Raw genomic sequence first — 19,786 nt, 5'->3', positions numbered from 1 at the left:
TGTTAGGATTACAGGCATGAACCACTACACCCAGCCAGTTTCTTCTTTTATAAAATAAACAATTTAAGCTTCCTAGAAACAGCTCGTATAAGCCAGGCATGGTGGCTTACACCTGTAATCCTAGCACTTTGGGAGGCTGAGGCAAGTGGATCACTTGAGACTGGGAGTTCGAGACCAACCTGGCCAACATGGTGAAACCCCATCTCTACTAAAAAAAAAATACAAAAATTAGCCGGGTGTGTTGGTGCACCTGTAGTCTCAGCTACTAAGGAGGCTGAAACGGGAGAATTGCTTGAACCTGGGGGAGGTTGCAGTGAGCCAAGATCGCACCACCGCACTCCAGCCTGGGTGACAGAGCGAGACTCCGTCTCAAAACATTTTTTAAAAAAGCAGCAGCTACAATATCTGACTTGCTCACTCCTGGATTTCCAGCCAGCCCAATATTTGGCGTGTAGAAGTCAGTCAGTATGTATTGAATGAGAAGTATCTACTTCAAAAAACTGTTTCAAGGATTAATTGAAATAATGCAGGTAAAAAGCATTATTATAATGCCTGATCTCTATAACATTTTCAAATTATAACTGTTGTTTTTACTTGCTGTTCCTCCAATGCCTAGGATTCTCCTGTATCTTTGATTTTGTTTATGTACCTTCCTACACCTGGAAGGAAGGAAACTGACAGTTATTCATTGTTTTGTACTATGGCCAATACTAGGACTGCCTACTTTTACTTTGCTGGATTAAAAAAAAAAATTAATGTATATTTTACATACAACAAAATGAACAGTTTTTTTTTGTTTGTTTGTTGTTTTTATTTTTATTTATTTTTTTTTTTTTTTAGTTCTGGGATACATGAGCAGAACACGCAGGTTTGTTACATAGGCAAACGTGTGCCATGGTGGTTTGCTGCACCCATCAACCCGTCTCCCAGGTGTTAAACTCCGCCTGCCTTGACTATTTGCCCTGATGTTCTCCCTCCCTTCGCCCCCTCCCCCCACAACAGATCTTAAGTGAAAACTTTATGAATTTTGAAAAATGTAACAGTAACTATCACTCAGATCAAGGTATTAGAGCTTGATCACAGTCTTTTCTGTTCTGTGTTCTGTTAGGTTCTTGAATTCCTTGGTGCGGAGTTGTGTCCTGGGTGACAGACGTGACCCCTCTGCCACGTGTGGCAAGCGTTTCTAGGTGTGCAGGAAGCGTTTTGCATACACTTGGTAGAAGGAGGATTTGTTAAGTGTCTGGGTACATAATTAACATGCAGAATGCTTCCAGGTAAGGTGGAGGGCTGAAAGCTGAGCTCCCTTCCCAACCCGCGACACTGACCGGGATGAGGAGGTGGGTGGCGCCCAGCAGAGGAGCAGCATCAGAACCAATCGCACCAGCAGGTCCAACTTGATGCCGGAAACTTTCCAGCGTGGCCTTCAAGGAAAGGAACAGAAAATTCTGGAGATGAATGCAGTGGAGCAAAGAGGTTGTGTCCTTACCCCCACGGAGTTCAAAATGCTGAGAGTTCCTGTTGGAGAAGGGCAACTTCTTCTCCCTCTAGGAACCAACGAGGAGCAGGAACAGGGAACAGCAGAGCTGAATGTCAGCAACGCTGTCTATCACCACACACAGGAGGCTTAGAGGCCCGAGGGTATCACCCCATCGCTTACCAGGTGGCATAAACTCTGGGGAAAACCCTTCACCAGTGAGGCCCAGGCCCCAGGATGGCATCAGACTCTCAGTGCCAATTCAATGGCCTCAGGCTGCAGGAAAAACGTCTATAAAGTAGGAAGCACAGCCGCCTTTAATAGCTCTGAGGAAAAACACCGTTCTCAGGTGATCGCAAAGAAGCTGAGAATCTTGCCAGGTTCGGTGGGGCACGCCTGTAATCCCAGCGACTTGGGAGGCTGAGAAGGAGGGTGCCCAGGAGCTCTGGGCAGCTGTGCCCTACGTTGATTGGGTGTCTGCACTAAGTTCAGCACCAATATGGTGACCTCTCAGGACGAGGGGACCACCAGGTTGCCTAAAGTGGGTGAAATGGCCCAGGTCAGAAACGGAGCAGGTCAAAACTCCCTGTAGTGGGATCGCATCTGTGAATAGCCACTGCACTCCAGCCTGGGCAACATAGTGAGACTCCGTTCCTTTAAAAAAAAAAAAAAAAAAAAGAAAAAAAAACATAATAAATTTAATCAATGTAAGAAAAAGAAGGTAAGAATCTCCCACAAACTCATAAACGCTGATGGTGAGAGTGAAAACTGATATATGCATTTGGAAAAAGAGTTTGGCATTGCAGACAATATCTGAAAATGCACAGCACGCCTATGACCTAAACTGGAAGAGAGGTCCATCCAAGTTCTCACAAGGAGACGTGCATACAAGATGTTCATCACAGAATTATTTGTAACAGCAAAAAATTGGAAACGCTCAAAATGTCCATGAATGAGGATTGAGAAAATTTTATATTCATGCAATCCTCTGTGTCTGGAGATTAAAATGAACTATATGTTTCAGCAAGGATAGATCTCAACCTGCCAAATTAAAAATTCATTTGCATGATAGAACATTTAAAAGGAGTGTCATATATTCATAGTTATACATAACTGGATTTTAAATGAGAAGGACTCAGTATGCAGGCAGAAAGCAGCATTATTTTTTATTTTTTGAGACAGGGTCTCACTCTGTTACCCAGGCTGGAGTGCAGCGGCACAATCTTGGCTCCCTGCAGCCTCCGCCTCCTGGGCTCAAGCGATTCTCCTGCCTCAGGCTCCCGAGTAGCTGGGATTACATATGCACCACCATGCCCGGCTAATTTTTGTATTTTTGGTAGAGATGGGGTTTCACCATGTTGGCCAGGCTGGCCTCAAACTCCTGAGGTCAAGTGATCCATCCTCCTCGCCCTCCCAAAGTGCTGGGTTTACAAGACAGACCTGAGCCACCGCGCCTGGCCAGCATTATTTTTTTTTCACACCGGTGTGCTTTATTTTCTATGATAAATTTCCCTCTTTGACCTTAATGTATCTTGGATAGATTCCATAGCTTTTGTTGGCACTCACAATTATCAACAAAAAACTGTGGTCTTATTTTGTAGGTTTTAAAGTCCAGTGCAATAACAAAACTTCAATCTTGTTCCCAAGGTGTCACTGGTCTTTTTCAACTTTTTTTAAAGCTTTCGATTGGTTTTTAAATACCAATTGCATGAGGGTCTGGGAAACCAGGGGCTAAAGCAGGTTGTACTGTTTTCTCCCCCTGAACTTTCTGTTTGTTTGTTTGTTTGTTTGTTTGTTTGTTTGTTTTGAGATGGAGTTTTGCTCTTATCGCCCAAGCTGGAGTGCAGTGGTGCGATCTTGGCTCACTGCAACCTCTGCCTCCTGGGTTCATGTGATTCTCCTGCCTCAGCCTCCTGAGTAGCTGGGATTACAGGCGCATGCCACCACGCCTGGCTAATTTGGTATTTTTGGTAGAGATGGTGAGCCATTGTGCCTGGCCTGAACTTTGCTTTTTAAACTTTTTTTTTTTTTTTTTAACCGTCTTTCTTTTTTAAGTAAACGTCATGGGGTTTCACCATGTTGGCCAGGCAGGTCTCAAACTCCTGACCTCAGGTGATCTGCCCATCTTGGCCTCCCAAAGTGCTGGGATTACAGGCGTGAGCCACCGCGCCCGGCCTAAATTTATTCTTTTATAATCTTTTCCTCTGCATCCCAGTAACACAGAAGTGCTGTTGGTGAGACCGTAGAAGCTGTACTTATCTCGTAGGTGCCCTGCGTTCCCCTGCGAGTGTTCCTCTGTGCCTAACCACCCGGCCACCTTCTCTGGGTCTGCTGGTAGTGAGGTGTCTTGGACAACTACAGCGAATGTTCCAGGAACATGCCTTTTTCTATGGACAAGCTCGTCTCTGCAGAAGTTACAGATTAGCATCCTTACAGAGGGTGACTTGTATCTGCTGCTTTGCCTGCTTCCCTGATTTCTGACATACTCACTGCCTTGTCTTCTAGACATGGCATTTCCTTGAGTTTTAACCCACAGACCTATCTTCACTGTGGCTTTTTTTGTGTTTTGGCTTTTTGGCTCTTCTAGACCCAACTTTCCACTCTGCTACTGTGACGAATCATCTCCTAGGGGCTGCCGGGATTTCTAGAACACTTACACCTACGGGGAACAAGGGAGCAATGCTGCGTGGAACTGGGGAGCAGTGCTGCGTGGAACCGGGGAGCAGTGTTGCGTGGAACCGGGGAGCAGTGCTGAGTGGAACCGGGGGCCAGTGCTGAGTGGAACAGGGGGGCAGTGCTGCGTGGAACTGGGGGGCAGTGCTGAGTGGAACTGGGGGGCAGTGCTGAGTGGAACGGGGGGCAGTGCTGAGTGGAACAGGGGGGCAGTGCTGAGTGGAACTGGGGGGCAGTGCTGAATGGAACAGGGGGGCAGTGCTGCGTGGAACTGGGGGGCAGTGCTGCGTGGAACAGGGGGGCAGTGCTGCGTGGAACTGGGGGGCAGTGCTGCGTGGAACAGGGGGGCAGTGCTGCGTGGAACTGGGGGGCAGTGCTGCGTGGAACAGGGGGGCAGTGCTGCGTGGAACTGGGGGGCAGTGCTGCGTGGAACAGGGGGGCAGTGCTGCGTGGAACTGGGGGGCAGTGCTGAGTGGAACAGGGGAGCAGTGCTGCGTGGAACAGGGGGGCAGTGCTGAGTGGAACTGGGGGGCAGTGCTGCGTGGAACTGGGGGGCAGTGCTGCGTGGAACTGGGGGGCAGTGCTGAGTGGAACTGGGGAGGAATGCAGAGTTCTTGAGTAAGGGAGTGACTTGATGAAATCGATGTTTTAGGAAGATTATAGGGAATTAAGGAGGTACAGGGACTGAAGTCGGCAAGGTCATCTACACAATGTTTGTTGTAATAATGTCATTCAAGGGTGTGCATATCATGGTATTATCTTGTGTAATTCTTACAATCTCCCAGTGAGGGGTCATGGCTGAGACACACAGGCTGGCTAACGGAAGGATTTGATCCAGCTCACGTGGAAGCCACTTCATGGTTAGGTGTCTGGCTTCCCAAAGGTACTTGATCACCGTTTGAAAAATGAATGTGGGGAAGCTTGGACTTGGTCACAGGTTCTTTCTACGTGGAATAAAGTGGTAGCTGAGAGGAAGTGAGTCGGGAGAGGAGGCAGAAGGATGGACCCCTGAGGTATTTGGGGCTGAAGTAGGCATATTAGGTGCTGAAGGAGGAGATGGGTGAAGGAGGCTGCTAAGAACCTGAGTCTGCTTTCTGGACAAATGAGAGAGCCAGGGGAGTAGGGAAGCAGAGCTGGAACTGAGAGTTTGGGTTCTATTGCTACCTTCTAAGATGGAACAAAAGTCTGGGTGTCCACTCAACATCAGTGCTCAGGCAGGCAGCCGCAGACGCAGGGAGCTCGGTACCTGGGGGCCTCATTAGCTCAGCTGTGGGAGGGGAGTTGGGGAGTGGCAGTGGGTGGAAATGATCTTACCCAGTTGGAGAGGCTAGCCAAAAAAGGAGCAGGTATGGGCTTGCCTGGGAGGCTCACTATTTTAGCAGAAGGAAGACGAACAGTCAGCTAAAGACTGTGCAGTGTCTGCACCGCAAATGGGGAGATTTGAGCAAAGGAGAGGGCAGAAGAAAGGTGCAAGAGTGACACAGTACCTCACCATTTAAAGGCAAGCCTTGACCACAACATTTTCCACACTTAGTGTGGTAGGTTCCAGGGGAAGTCAGATTTCAGGGAGTTAAAGAAGGAGTAGGTGAAGAATCAAAGGGGCCCGTCCTGCATACGATTAGTCTCGACTCCTCCACTAGAGGTTTGTTTGTTTGTTTGTTTATTTATTTATTTTTTAGACAGGGTCTTGCTCTGCTGCCCAGGGCCAGCGTACAGTGGTGTGATGATACCCCATCGCAGCCTTGAACTGCTGGCCTCAAGCAATCCTCCCACCTCAGCCTCCTGAGTAGCTGAGATGACAGGTGCACACCACCACAATTGTCTAATTTTTAAATTTTTTGTATGTAGGGAGTCTTACCATGCTGCCCAGGCTGGTCTCGAACTCCTGGCCTCAAGCAGTCCTCCCAACTGGGCCTCCCAAAGTACTGGGATTATAGGTGTAAACCACCGTGCCTAGCCTCTTTTTTAAAAATTATTATTTTTTTTTGGCCAGGCGCAGTGGCTCATGCCTGTAATCCCTTTGGGGATTACACTTTGGGAGGCCGAGGCGGAAGGATCACTTGAGCTTAGGAGTTGGAGACCAGCCTGGCCAACATGATGAAACCCAGTCTCTACTAAAACACAACAATTAGCCAGGCATGGTGGGTACCTGTAAGTCCAGCTACTGGGGAGGCTGAGTCAGGAGAATCGCTTGAACCTGAGAGTCAGAGGTTGCAGTGAGCCGAGATCACACCACTGCACTCCAGTGTGGGTGACAGAACAAGACACTGTTTCAAAAACATTTTAATTTTTTTTAGAGACAGGGTGTCCCTCTGTCACCCAGGCTGCAGCGCGGATCACAGCTCACTGGAGCCTTGAACTCCTACGTCAACTGATCCTGCTGCTTCTGCCTCCCGAGTGCTGGGACTCCAGGTGTGAGCCACCGTGCCACGCTAGAAATTCCTTGATGGTGTATGGGGCCACACCTGGAATGACTGTGCCTGACACCAACAGATGACCAGGAACTGAACTCGCGGGTCCGTTACCAAGCACAACTCTAGGTGTCCACCAGGGGGCACCAGAGCCCAGGGCTCCATGAGGCTGTTTGGGAAAAGCCCATGATGACCTCAGCGTTTGTCATCTCTTGGCTCATTTGGCTCTTGCTGTGGTTGGGCAGAGGGGGCAGGTGTGTGGGAGCAGCTGGCAGTGCCTCCTCCCAATGGCCTAGTAAGGTTTTGAAAACTGAGTTGCTCCGGAGCACATGAGCACAGCCCCCTTGGCCGCTCCAGGGACCCCCGACTTGGGCAATAGGGTGAAGGCACAGTCTGTTCTCGGTCCTGGGAGGATGTGGCTGGGGGTTAGCAGATACGCACCACGCCTAAGAATCCTTCAGAAATCCCTCTCTTCACCTCTGCCAGGAGGCAAGTGATCCCCTCCTGACTCAGAAATGGTGGTCCTTTGTCAAATCCGACTGTCCTGATCCCAGCCCTCCCTTCCCTGGGCCTTAGCCCGGCCTCCTTCTAGGCAGTGAGGGTGTGCTTGGGAACAGACTGGCTCCTCCTCCCCGCCAGCGTTTGCCTTCAGCCAAGCACCTCCCACATCTAGTAGCAGGTTGGAATCTCTTAGGGAGCTTTTAAAAACTAAGATGCTGGCCAGGCGGTAGCTCACGCCTGTACTCCCAGCATTTTGGGAGGCCAGGGTGGGTGGGTCATCTGAGGTCAGGAGTCTGAGACCAGCCTGGCCAACATGGTGAAACTCTGTCACTACTCAAAATACAAAAATTAGCCAGGTGTGATGTGATGGTGGGCGCCTATAATCTCAGCTACTCGGGAGGCTGAGACAGGAGAACTGCTTGAACCCGGGAGACAGAGGTTGCAGTGAGCCCAGATCACACCACTGTACTCCAGCCTGGGTGACAGAGTGAGACTCTGTCTCAAAAACAAACAAACAAACAAAAGAACTAAGATGCTAAGGCTGGGCGGGGTGGCTCATGCCTGTAATCCCAGCACTTTGAGAAGGCTGAGGCAGGAGAACAGCTTGAGCCCAGGAGTTTGAGACCAGCCCAGGCAACATCTTGAGACCCTGTCTCTACAAAAAAAACAAAAACAAAACAATAAAATGAGACGCCAACCCCCATCCAAGTGGTCCTAGGGTGGTGCCTGGGCACGAGCATTTTGTTCGTTTTGTTTTGTTTTGAGACAGAGTCTTATTCTGTTGCCTAGGCTTGAGTGCAATGGTGCGATCTTAGCTCACTGCAAGCTCTGCCTCCCAGGTTCAAGTGATTCTCTTGCCTTAGCCTCCCGAGTAGCTGGGATTACAGGTGCCTGCCACCACGCCCAGCTAATTTTTGTATTTTCAGTAGAGACAGGGTTTCATTGTGTTGGTCAGGCTGGTCTCGAACTCCTGACCTCATGATCTGCCTGCCTCAGCCTCCCGAAGTGCTGGGATTACAGGCGTGGGCCACCGCACCTGGCTTGGCGTCGGCATTTTTGAAGCTTTCTGTGTGATGCTTGTGTGCAGCTGTATTTAAACTGTCTGCGTCTAAGGCCTTGATAGTCAGAGTGTGGTCCACGGGAAGCTTGGTGGAAATGCTGGATCTCAGCATCCTCCTCCCAGTTTGCTGAATCAGAATTTACGGTTCACCAAGATGCCCAGGTGATCAGCTGCACACAGTTCCAGAAGCCCTGAGCTAGCTGGTATATCGTTCTTCACCCATGCTCATCTCCCTGGCCTGAATCACAGCGTGTCTGACTCGCTCCAGTTGTAGCTGTGGCTCTCAATGTTTTGACTGTGACCTACAGAAAGAAATGGACTTTACAACGATGAGATATGAACTCCACAGAAACAATGCCTTCACTACCTGGGGTGCACTCTGCACTCTCATTCACTCAGCAGGTACTTTTGGCACCTGCTTTGTGCCAGGCCTCGTTCTAGCTGTCTGTGTCCAGAAGAAAGTCCCTGTTGTTGGGAGGTTTCTATTCTAGGAGGGCAAGGGGGTCAGAAAGTTAAAAGTAAACCATGTATATACAGGGCATGCTAAAGGTTATTTCTTAAAATCTCTTTAAAAGTTACATTTGGAGGGTGGGGTTCTGAGGTGCTGGTTATGTTCCGTTTCTTGATCTGCGTGCTGAGTGTATTGCCTGCAAGAATGCAAGCTTTCTGCACTTCTCTGGAGTCATGTTGTATGTCAACAAAAAGTTCAAAAATTACATTCTGATTTTTTTTTTTTCTTTTTTTGAGAGACAGAGTCTTGCTCTGTCACCCAGTCTGGAGTGCAATGGCATGATCCCAGCTTACTGCAACCTCCGCCTTCCAGGTTCAAGTGATTCTCCTGTCTCAGCCTCCCAAGTAGCTGCGATTACAGGCATGCACCACCACGCTCAGCTAATTTTGTATTTTTAGTAGAGATGGGGTTTCACCATGTTGGTCAGGCTGGCCTTGAACTTCTGACCTCAGGTGATCTGCCTGCCTCGGCCTCCCAAAGTGCTGGGATTACAGGTGTGAGCCACCACATCTGGCCAAACATTCTCATATTTTCTATTCTATTATTATCCTCTTTCATGAAAAAAAAAAAAGTCATTCAAAATCCACCATATTCAGTTTACCTCCCACTAAAAGGTTGCAACAGCAGTTTTTAAAACTGCTTTATTTAAAAACAAGCTGTGCGCAGTGGCTCACGCCTGTAATCCTAGCTCTTTGGGAGGCTGAGATGAGTGGATTGCTTGAGGCCAGGAGTTCAAAACCAGCCTGGCCAACATGATGAAACCCCATTTCTACTAAAAATACAAAAAATTAGCTGGGCGTGGTGGTGGGCGCCTGTAATCCCAACTACTAGGGAGGCTGAGGCAGAAGAATCGCTTGAACCCGGGAGGTGGAGGTTGCAGTGAGCCGAGATTACACCACTGCACTCCAGCCTGGGCAACAAGCATGAAACTCCGTCTCAAAAAATAAAAATAAAAACAAACAAACTAGAAGCCCAATCCCTCAGCAGCACCCACCCACTCTTGGCTTAGCAGCTGCCGGCAGGTGTGAGCCAGGCTGCCCGCTCCCCAGCAATGGCCTTCCTTGCCCTCTTGCTTACCCCACAGTGCAAAACTGCCCATGGTGGAGATTCTTAAGGGCACCACCCAAAGCCTCCCTCTGGCAGCCTGGCCCACCTCCGCTCCCAGCTAGACCTGACAAGCCCTTCTCCTTGCCGAGTCATTCTGCTGTGGGCAGCTCTCCTACAGTTCCAGATGTAGGAGGAGACTGGCTCAGGCACGTTAATTAGAGGCTTGGGGTTATCCCTGTGGCCACCTCCCAAATCTCCTGAGACTTACGTTTTTAGTCTGGGGCTCATTCCTCATGTCAGCTCCCTAGTGGCAGAGCAGTCTCCCTTGGTGTCTCTCTGGCCACCACGGTCAGCGTCACGGATACATCCCAGCATAGCCCCAGTGCTCAACCCTGTGGTGGGGACCGTCCAGGAGTTGGTGAGGAACAGGGTGGGAGGGAGGAAGGGAGCAGGAGACCTCACTCTTTCCTCTGAACCTAAAGCTCCAGATAACCCTACACTAGAGGTCATATGGGGCGTGACTCTGGCTTCTTGAGGGAAACTGGAGAGATGAGGGGCTGGGGAAATGGGGGGCTGGGCTGCCCTAGGAGCAGGACCAACCACGGTGGAGGCGCTTTGACCCCTAGCTTTGTTTGATTTGGAGCTTGATTTACTGGAGGGGAAGTTTGCTCTAAATCAGTTGTTTGCATCTATTGACCAATAAAATCTAGTTAGTCCTGATGCTTCCTGAAGCAGGGCTCCTGGATTTGGCATTGCTTTTTTGTGCCTCAGATTTTTTTTTTTTTTTGAGACAAGGTCTGGCTCTATTGCCCAGGCAGGAGTGCAGTGGTGTGATCTCTATTCACTGCAACCTCCACCTCCCAGGTTCAAGCGATCCTCCCGCCTCAGCCTCACGAGTAGCTGGGATTACAGGTGTGTGCCACCATGCTCTGCTAATTTTTGTATTTTTTTGTAGAGACAGGGTTTTGCCATGTTGCCCAGGCTGGTCTTGAACTCATGAGCTTAAACGATTTGCCCTCCTCAGCCTCCAAAGTGCTGGGATTACAGGCGTGAGCCACCACACTTGGCCTGTGACTTAGACTTTAGAGTCGGAAAACTGGATTTGAATCCTGGCTTCACTACTACCAGCTGTATGGTGCTGAACAAGTCACTTGGCCATGTAGAACCTCAGTTCTACCACGTGTAAAATGGGGACATTATGTTTCTCCTTGGGTTGTTGTGGGGTTGGATGAGAAGAAGTGCAGAGTGCAGGCCTTGCACAGTTGGGCTCCGTGAGCCTTAGCAATGGCCATGACTGAGGCAGTGTGAGGGAGACTGCGAAAAAACCTCCTCAGGTTCCTTCTCCCAAATCTGTTGTCTTCCCCACTTTCTTTCCTGAAGCCAGGCAACAGGCGGGTGGTCCTGGCCCAGCCTCACAGCTCCCCGGGGCAGGGCTGCCATTACTTACAGTGTCAGATAATTCAGTAGAAAGTTGCTCTGCCCACCTCGCAAGCAAGGCACCGCCACCCAGATCCACCCAGATTGCGTCTCGTGTAGGTTTCCGGAAGCCACCTCTTTCTCATTGCCCTACTGCCCACGGGCCATGGCCCTGGGGCCCATTGCTGGACAGTGTGAGTGCAGAAAGAGCCAGCCCTACACAGCTCCCAATGTCTGATCCTGCCATCTACAGCGAATTGTCTTGTTATTACACTCATCTTTTAGATGAGGGACAGTCACAAGGGCTGAGTGGCCCTGAGCCCTTGGGTTCCAAGCGCCCGCTGCCCAGGGCTGCCTCCGTTTGGGCTGGGACCCGGGCCTGCAGGCTGCCCCGCGCTGGGAATCAGAGCTCTGGGTTTTCCCCTTCTGGGGTGGGGGATGGGGTGGGGCAGGGAGGAGACCGCTCCAGTGCAGGAATGGTGAAGGTCCCCTCGCCTGGGGCTATTTCTGCCCAAGTCCTCATCAGGAGTTGTCAGGCCTGAGACAAATCCTCCCTCCTTCAGGAGTCCTCCGTTGGCCCCGGGGAAGGAGAGGTGATGGTCCGGTTTCTGGGCCTTTGGGTTGCTCCAGTGATATTAGGGCTAGAGAATCCCAGCCTCACTGGAGTGACCCGAGAAACCTTCCAGTCCAATCTCCTCACTTCAGAGCTGCAACAACTGCGCCGGGCGGAAGTGACTTTCACACTTGCACAGGGCGACGGTAGCTACTCGGAATGAGAGACTCGTTCCGGCGCTCCTCCATTGCGCCCCTCGACTCGGCGGGACTTCCTCACCCGAGTTCCCTCGGCACCGCAGGAAGGCGCAGGCCGGGCCTGGGGGTGCGGGGAAAGCGGGGTGGGGCCCGCAGGCTGAGGGAGGAGCCGGGGGAGGAGCGACGAGGCCGGGCCCTTTAAGGGGCGGGCCGAGCCGCCCAACCCCACCCCGGGGCGGCGCAGGCGCAGGCGGGCTCGGGGAGCTCGGCAGGAGGGACGGCGGGCGGGCGGGCGCTCACCTGCGGGGGCCGGCGCGGGGCGGGCGCCCGGCGGGCGCGGGCGGGCGGACGTTGACGCCCGGAGGCGAGGCGGGGAGGCGGGCGCGGGACTCGGGGGCGGCCCGGGGCGGGAGGGGAGGCCGGGGCGGGCGGGCGGTGTGAGCGGGCGCCGAGGGCAGCACCATCTGGAGGGGCGGGAGCGCGCGGCCTCTGGGGGGCAAGCGAGTGCGCTGGGCCGAGCCGGTCGAGGGCCCCCGGCGGGGCGAGCAGGAGGAGCGCGGTGGGCTGAGCCCCGCGCTGCCGGAGCAGCAGCCGCAGCGCGTCGGGGTTCTCAGCTGGGGCCCGCAGCAGCTCCGCGGGCTGAAGCTCGGCGTGGAGGAGCGGGGCGGGGTGGGCCCGGCCGTGCAGGAGGAGGGCGGGGTGGGCCCGGGGCTGCAGGAGCGCGGCGGCCGCGGCCACGAGCCCAGCCGGGGGGTGGTGTGGGGGCCGCCGGACGGCGCGGACTGGGGGCGCCCGCCGCGGTGGACGGGCTCGGCGGGCTGGCCTGTGGCGCAGGAGGAGGGGCTGGGGCCCCGCGGGCAGCACCAGGAGAAGGGCGGAGGCAGCCCCGCAGTGCAGGAGCGCGGCGAGGCCCGGGCCGGGGTGCAGGAGCGCGGAGAGGGGAGCCCGCGGAGGCTGCTGCAGCAGCCCGAGCCGGCGCCCGAGGCTGGGGAAGGCCCCCGCGAGCGCGGGGAAGGGCCGGAAAGTTCCGGCGAACCGGGGGAGCGGCAGTGGGAGAGCGTGGGGCGGGAGGCGGTGGTCCTGGGAGCGGCCCCGGAGCGCCGAAGCCGCCCGGAGCTGGTGGGGAGGGCCCGGCCGGTGGGGCCCCGGGGGCCTGCGGGGGAGGGGCGCCTGGGGGTGCAAGAGGCGAATTGGCTGCCCGGAGTGCAGGAGGGACAGGTGGTGCGGGCTGTCCAGGAAACCTACCTGAACGGAAAGGAGCCCCAGGAGGGAGAGGGACCCGGCGAGGGGCTCAGGACCCGGAGGCGCCGGCGGAGGAGGAGGTGGTGACTGGCAGGCCGCCGCCCGGGCCCCACGGTGCCTCCGGAGCTAAAGGGAACGCAGGATGTAGGGGCGTGGGGAGTCGGGCACAGAAGAGTGCGGGGAACCGGGGAGCTCTGCGAGCCACTGCCTGAGGGGAGGCCCGGCCCGCGGGAACCTCTTCTGCTCGCTCAGCCTGGGCATCGCTGAAGCTGTGTCTGCGGGGAGGCAGCGGAAGGCGGCAGGTAAGAAGCCCAGTTCTTTTAGCTGGAGTTCGTGTGCTTGGAAGCGAGAAGCTGCAGGTCACTGGCAAGAGGGTAGTCTCCACACTGCCTTCGTTCTCTCGGCCTTTCATCCCTGGAGGGAGGAAGCAGTGCACTTTTCAGCTGCAAGGCAGGACCTCTCCCCACCAGTACTGTGTATGGTAGTTGGAGTGATGGGGCATCTTCTTAGAGTCTAGGCAGCTCGCGGGACGTCTGGGTGGCTGCCAGGTCTGTGCAGAGGGAAGAGAGGGGTAGCCCCAGGGAAGAGCTACAGGATGGTCACCCCTCCACCTGCCCCTCGATGGCAGTAGGGTGCCTCCATGGTATTTGCTCTGCATGGTACAGTCAGCACAGGTTGCCTGAAGTCCTCAAAACACGTTCCACAGAAGGGAAGAGGGCAGCATGGGATTAACAGAACCTTATCTTGTAACCCTGTTGGTCATGTGAGCTGAGATGTGAGTGTGACAGCTAGTGGCTTGGACGCGGCACGAGCCTGACCCGCTCCTGCCACGCTGTCCTGTCACAGCTGATTTACCCTGAGGGCCCAGAGCCAAGGATGATTAGTGGGCAGAAGGTGGGAGAGCAACTGGTGAGTCTCTGGGTGTGACTTCACTACCCCAGCGTGAGAGGGGCGGGAGAGGAGGGTGCATCTGCACCAGAGGACTCTGGGCTGCCTCTGTGGCCCCACCGTGGGGAGGTTTTGCAGATGGGCCGCTGTGGTATCCTGGGCTCTGCACCTGTCAGGGCAGGAGCTCCCAGCCCAGTCTAGAGGTAGGGCTTGTAGGGGCCAAGACCTCATGGCCTGAGTGCCAGACCTACTCATACTGCCTCGTGCTCCCAGGGGGGCTTGGAGGGCTGCTTGTGGGCCTTACTCTCCTGGAGCTGTTCACCTCTTGCCTGGCACTGTCAGGTTCTTGCTTCCCCTGCCCCTGGGTGGGGATGGGTGCAGGGTTGCTGTCTGCCCAAGGCCTTAGCTAGGACCCTTCTCTGCCCCAGCCCGAGGTGTGGCTCTGAGTCAGATGGTCCCAGGCCCCTGTCCTGAACCAGACTGGCTGCTCTCCTATGGGGGCAGAGGGAGTGGTGCTGGAGGTAGCTGCTGGAGGAGCCGGTTAGCCTACTCCTCATACAAACTCAAACTCGCTTGTCAGCTTCATCCCATGCCTGTCGCGCTGCCGCCCGAACACTCACGCACCGGAAGTTCAGCTGCTGTGCCCAGGGTGCCTGACGCTTCTGGAATGGCCAGAGCGGCTCTCAGTGTCTGGCTTCAGTGGAGAGAACTGTCTGTTTTAAACACGTACACACAACACACATCTTCACCTACTTATTTCAGGTCGACGTTTTTGAACTTGTGGTAGATGAATGGGAGAAAGGCCTTGGCATCACACAGATTGCTTTTGATCTGGTTATATCGCTTACAAGCTGTGGAACTTCCTTGGGCAACATAGTGTCTTTAGGTTTCAGTTTCCTGGTGTGTGCGGTGGGCCAGGGCTTCCCCTGCAGTGTCCTGAGTGAAGAAACCTCAGGCCCTTTGGAGCCTGGTGCCCACCTCCCAGGAGCCCAGCGGACGTTGGGGAGGAAGGGTCAGACTCTTCCCTCTGGCCCCTGAGCCCGAGATTAGCCCCCACCTTGTGCTTCGTCTAGAAGATGCAGTGTTTCTTTTTGTTCGTTTTAAGTAACAGCTTTGTTGAGATATAATGACATATGGTAAACTGAGCATATTTAAAACATACAATTTAATAAGTTGTGGCCTATGTATACACCTGTGAAACCACCCCCCACCGTCAAGATAGTGAACATCCCCCTTATTCCCCAGTCCCCAAAAGTTTGCTCGTGGAATCCCTCCATCCCCCGCTCCGCTGCCATCTCCCACCCCGGGTAACAGGCTGGTCTACTTTCTGTCACTGTATCTGAGTTTGCAGCATTTACTGTAAACGGAATCTCGTCTTTCATTCAACAGAAGTATTTTGGAGTTGGTTCACATGGTTGCACATATCAACAGTTCATTGTACACCTGTGCCAGAGTCTGTTTATCCATTGACCTGTTGATGGGTTTTCAGAGAAAGCTGCTCTGAACTCTTTTGTTAGTCTTTGTATGGATGTATGCTTTTATTTATCTTAGGTAAATCCCTAGGACTGGAATGGCTGGGTCGTGTGGCAGGTATACATTTAACCTTTAAGAAACTGCCAGACTGTTTTCCAAAGTGGTTGTACATTTTATATACTCACCCACTGTGTCTGAAAGTTCTGGTTTGTCCACGTCTTTGATATGTCCACACCGTCATATGGTCAGTGTCTAATTTCAGACATTCTAATGTCTGTGGTGGTGTCTCATGATTTTCATTTGTGTTTCCTCAGTGACTCATGTTGTTGAGCATCTTCTGATGTGCTCATTTGCCATATGTATGTCTTTGGTGATGTGTCTGTTCAGATTGTTTGCCCGTTTTCAATTGTGTGGGTTTTTTTCACGTTGAGTTCTGAAGAGTTCTTGATATATTCTGGATATAAGCCTTTTATCAGGTATGTGATTTGCAAATCTTTTCTTCCAGCTTGTGGCTTGTGTTTTGATTCTCTTAACAATGTCTTCTAAAAAAATTATCATGATCAGTGATGCAAAATGGTGTGTTTTGAAAGAGAAGTTTTAAATTTTGATTCATTTACTAATTTGTTACTTTGTGGATTGCATTTTTGGTGTCATGTCCAAGAAATCTTTGTCTGACCCAGAGTCACAACAGTTTTCCCCTGTGTTTTCTTGTAGACATTTTATAGTTTTGGGTGTTCCAGTGAGATCTAGGATTCATTTGGGGCTAATTTTTGTATGTGGTATAAGGTGTGAATTAATGTCCAGTTTTTTGCATGTAGAGATCTAACTGATCTAGTGGCACCATTTGTTAGGAAGATGTGTCTCTCCACTGAATTGCCTTTGAACCTTTGTCAAAAATCACTTGTTGGCCGGGCGCGGTGGCTCACGCCTGTAATCTCAGTGCTTCGGGAGGCCGAGGTGGGCGGATCACGAGGTCAGGAGTTCAAGGCCAATCTGGTGAACATAGTGGAACTCCATCTCGACTAAAAATACAAAAAATTAGCTGGGCGTGGTGGCGGGCACCTGTAATCCCAGCTCTTTGGGAGGCTGAGGCAGGAGAATTGCTTAAACCCGGGAGGCGGAAGTTACAGTGAGCTGAGATTGCTCCACTGCACTCCAGCCGGGGCAACAGTGCGAGACTCCGTCTCAGAAAGAAAAAGAAAAAAATCAATTGTTTATGTGTGTCTAATTCTGGATTCTGTTTTGTTCCATTGATCAGTTGTCTGTCTTTATCCCAGTATCACACTATCTTGATTACTGTGGGTTTATAAACCATAGTAAGTCTTGAAATCAGGCTAAGATCTCAAACTTGGTTTTTATCTTTTCAGAATTGCTTTAGCTATTCTGGGTTCTTTGTACTTCCATATACATTTTAGAATTAGTTTGTCAATTTCTACAAAAAAGCCTGCTGGAATTTTGATTTGGATTATGATCAATTTGGGAAGAACTGATAGGTTAGCAGTATGGAGCCTTCTGACCGGTGAACAGTGTATATCTCTGTATTTATCTAGGTTTTCTTTACTGTCTCTCAGCAGTGCTTTGTAGTTTTTGGTATATCAGTCTTTTCCATCTTTTATTGAACATATCCTTAAATAGTACCTATTTTTATGCTATTGTCAATGATACTGGTTTTTCTTGGTAGTATTTTTTTTTTATTTTTAAAACTTTTAGTTTTGGTAAAATATACATAATAGACTACCATTTTAACCATCTGAAATGGTGGTAAATATATCATACTGTTGCACAGCCATCCCCAGCCTCCATCTCCAGGACTTTTTTCATCTTGTGAAACTGAAACTGTACCTATTAAATGGTAACTTCCCATTCCCTCCTCTTGCAGCCCCTGAGAACCACCGTTCTGCCTTCTGACTCTTAAGAATTTGGCTCCTCTAGGTGCCTCATAGAAGGAGAATTTTACAGTGTTTGTTCTTTTGTGACTGGCTTATTTCACTTCGGCGTAGCCTATTCAAGGTTCATTTATATGGCAGCATATGTCAGAATTTTCTTCTTTTTAAAGAGTAAATCATATTCTGTTGTATGAATATACCCCTTTTTGTTTATCTGTTCACTTGGGTTGCTTTCACCTTTTTTTTTCCCTAAGACAGGGTCTCACTCTGTCTCCCAGGCCCGAGAGCAGTAGTGTGATCATGGCTAACTGCAGCCTTAACTTCCTGGGCTCGGTGATCCTCCCACCTCAGCCTCCTGGGTAGCTGGGACTATGGTGTGTACCACCATGCCTGGCTAATTTTTTTTTTTTTTTTTTTTTTTTTTTTTGGAATTTTCTGTAGAGATGGGATTTTGCCATGTTGCCCAGGCTGGTCTCCAACTCCTGGCCCAAGCGGCTTTCACCTTTTGGCTCTTGTCAGTAATGCTGTTATAAGATGGTACCGTTGTTTAAACCTCACTTTCCAGTTGTTTGTTGCTAGTACCATTGATTTTTGTACTTTGAGCTTGAATCCTGCTGTCTTGCTAAATTGACTTAGTAGTTCTAGTAAGCTTTTTTGTGACTTCCGTTGGAATTTCTACATAGAGCAGCATGTCATCTGCTAATAAACAGTTTCTGATCTTTATGCCTGTTATTTCTTTCTCTTGCCTGATTGCACTGGCTGGATCCTCTGGTATAATGTTGTTGTTGTTTTGAGATGAGTTTTGTGCTTGTGGCCCAGGCTGGAGTGCAGTGGCACGATCTTAGCTCATTGCAACCTCCGCCTCCTGGGTTCAAGCGATTCTCCTGCCTCAGAGTCCTGAGTAGCTGGGATTACAGGCGCCCGCCATCACACCCGGCTAATTTTTGTATCTTTGGTAGAGATGGGGGTTTCACCATGTTGGCCAGGCTGGTCTCGAACTCCTGACCTCAGGTGACCTGCCCGCCTCTGCCTCCCAAAGTGCTGGGATTATGGGGGTGGGCCACCAAGCCCAGCCTCATCTAATATAATGTTGAATAGAATAGATACCTTGTTTCTGGTCTTCCAGGGAATGCATTTAGTCTCTCACCATTAAGAGTAGTGCTAGCTGGCCGGGTGCAGTGACTCACGCCTGTAATCCCAATACTTTCGGGGGCTGAGGTGTGCAGATCACGAGGTCAAGAGATTGAGACCATCCTGGCTAACACGGTGAAACCCCGTCTCCACTAAAAGTACAAAAAATTAGCCGGGCGTGGTGGTGGGTGCCTGTAGTCCCAGCTACTCGGGAGGCTGAGGCAGGAGAATTGCTTGAACCTGGGAGGCGGAGGTTGCAGTGAGCCAAGATTGTGCCACTGCATTCCGACTCTGTCTCAAAAAAAAAAAAAAAAAGTGGTATTAGCTGGCCAGGCGTGGTGGCTCACGCCTATAATCCCAGCACTTGGGGAGGCCCAGGTGGGCAGATCACCTGAGGTCACGAGTTCAAGAGGAGCCAGGGCAACATGGTGAAACCCTGTCTCTACGCAAAATGCAAAAATTAGCTGGGTGTGGTGGTGAGTGCCTGTAATCCCAGCTACTTGGGAGGCCAAGGCACAAGAATTGCTTGAACCCAGGAGGTGGAGGTTGCAGTGAGCCGAGATCGCACCATCGCACTCCTCTGTGGGTGACAGAGCGAAACTGTCTCACAAAACTAAACAAAACAAAAGTGGTATGAGCTACAGATTGTTCGTATCTGATCTTTGCCGGGTTGCAGAAGCTCCCTTTAATTCCTACTTTGCCGAGAGGTGCTTTTTTTTTTTTGAGCTAGAATCTGGCTGTCGCCCAGGCTGGAGTGCAATGGCGCAATCTCTGCTTGCTGCAACTTCTGCCTCCCGGGTTCAAGCAATTCTACCTTAGCCTCCCAAGTAGCTGGGATTACAGCTGGGCTGCCACCACGCCCAGCTAACTTTTGTATTTTTAGTAGAGACGGGGTTTCACCGTGTTGGCCAGGCTAGTCATGAACTCCTGACCTCAAGTGATTCGCCCGTCTCGGCCTCCCACAGTGCTGGGATTACAGGCGTGAGCCATCGTGCCTGGTCCTTACTAACTCCTTACTAACTCTTCAATAGCTTTTCAGTAATCCCCTGTATTTGAGCATTGCCCTTCTGACACTCACCTCTTCTTCCAGAGGTTTCTGGGGCTGCCTGTTCCTGGGCTTTTGAGGATTCAGTGGGATCGGTTAAGGTCTCTCACACTGGGATTTGTGACTTTCTTGGTCAGCTCTCAACTGCCACTAGCCCGTCTGCTTTCTAGCTTCCGAGGTTTTGTGGTGGTTTTTTCCTCTACCATTCTCCCCGCTCCCTAGGGGCCTGTGACTTTCAAAACACTCTTTTTTAATTGTAGGTCTGGTGAGGTTTCAGG

At 51.5% G+C, this 19,786-nt stretch overlaps 1 long non-coding RNA gene across 1 annotated transcript; it reads right to left on the bottom strand.

Annotated features, from left to right (window-relative positions):
* Window positions 1-1,075: 1,075 nt before the first annotated feature.
* On the bottom strand, window positions 1,076-13,982 carry LOC115899220. The gene is made up of 3 exons (XR_004058930.1): window positions 13,089-13,982; window positions 9,946-12,000; window positions 1,076-1,421 (listed from the first exon to the last, which is right to left on the bottom strand). It is a non-coding gene; the product is annotated as an uncharacterized LOC115899220 (long non-coding RNA).
* Window positions 13,983-19,786: the final 5,804 nt, after the last annotated feature.

This window comes from Rhinopithecus roxellana, chromosome 1 (genome assembly GCF_007565055.1).
Source record: "Rhinopithecus roxellana isolate Shanxi Qingling chromosome 1, ASM756505v1, whole genome shotgun sequence".
Lineage (NCBI taxonomy): Eukaryota > Metazoa > Chordata > Mammalia > Primates > Cercopithecidae > Rhinopithecus > Rhinopithecus roxellana.
This window is presented reverse-complemented; position numbering and strand designations above follow the sequence as displayed.